The sequence below is a fragment of the Agrilus planipennis genome, unplaced genomic scaffold, assembly GCF_000699045.2.
Source record: "Agrilus planipennis isolate EAB-ADULT unplaced genomic scaffold, Apla_2.0 scaffold25, whole genome shotgun sequence".
In the NCBI taxonomy this organism is placed as follows: Eukaryota; Metazoa; Arthropoda; class Insecta; order Coleoptera; family Buprestidae; genus Agrilus; species Agrilus planipennis.
Window position 1 is genome coordinate 93,056 of NW_020439112.1, and position 1,618 is coordinate 94,673.

A 1,618-nucleotide genomic window follows, 5' to 3' on the forward strand; every position below is an offset into this window, starting at 1 on the left:
GAGAGACAGATGTCGAACGCTGCCGAACGCGGAGGCCGATTGTGCCTCTTTGTCGCTCGTTCCGCGCTCTCGCTTGCACTTCAAGCCTTAAATGGAACGCCTCAGAGCGAGGTAACGCCGCATGAGTCATGTTTTTTCATGCGTGCAGCCGGGCTCCATCGAATTATAAGATGTTGTCACGTCAAAAACGTGATTTTTACGGAACGCTCCAATCAACAACAAGATATCAACAAAATTATTACCTCACACTGTACGTGGTCTACTCTAGTATGTTAATCTATTATACAGCACTTCCAAACCTATCAATCAGGCAATAAAAAGCCAGTCTCGGTCTCTTCTACATTAACTAATTAATAGACAGTTTTGATGTGAAACATTAAATAGAATTCAATTACCTACTTGTCCTGTTATTGTTCCAATAATACGTGGTCCGTATAGAATATAAAATTGTAGACCAATTATAATAAATAATGAATAAATGTTAAATATAAATCAATTAAGTAGGAACGAAATAATTATTCACGTACAACACGTAATAAATTAATAAAATTAAATGCACAAAAAGGCAAGCGTTTTTAAATAACTTTACGAGTAAGTAAAAATATAATCACATTAATGTCTAGTATCGAATTTAAAAAGAAAATTTTTTGTATCTGCAGAAAACATTCAAGCAACGTAGTTTTAAAAAAATATATCATTCTTATTTTCAGTGGTAATAAATTTTAAAGAGCCCCATTATTTCGGAAATATGATAATTCTATAGTAATAAATGATTGGTTCATGCCTTAAGACGTTTTCCAGGAATTAGCTCTGGCAGACTGACAGACTGTTATTAATAGCAAAATAAATAGATGGGAGCGAAAGAACCGTTTTGTATGGAGTGGACCATGTAGGGGTATCAGTTTGAAAAACCAGAATTTAACACTAGTTTTACGTAATTCCGCAAATTTGTATAAAAACCGTAAACCAAAATTATGAATAAATTACGCTTACGTAGAAGAAGACGTTAAATTTAACCCTTGAATAATTATAATTTGGACAACAAATACATGAGCATCAAATTATCAAATAAATTACCAAAAATTCGAAGACAAACGATTACTTTTCAATCGACCATTTGGCGACCTAACTTTCGTGTCAAAGTCGAAGCCTTGTATTGTCGGTACATAGAGAGTAACAACCACCCTGAGAAAGAATACGATTTCGGAAGTTTCTGAGAAACGAGGAGGACCAGGTCGGTTTGACGATGACCCGGTGCCGTTCTTCGGCCCATCGGAGATCGCACTAGTTTGGTCCGCCACAGTCGATCCTAATCGAAGGGCTCAACCTCAACACGAACAAGAAGGATCCAGAAGGTATAAATAGGGGCCGGAGCAACTCCAGCAGTTATTCGGGCTTCGGCATTCTTCTTTAAGCCGTCGACAACGCAAGAAGTTCACTACTTGTGCGGAATATCAGCAAGCGCGAAAAGCGTGTCATATTAAGTTTCATTCAAAACCAGACGCACGCAAAAGTTTTCGTCAGCGGTTACGGTCAATATTCACGAATACGGTACTGCACGACTTTCAAAGCACGTTCGTTTTTGATAAGTGGGTGAAAAATAGAAAAAAACTATACC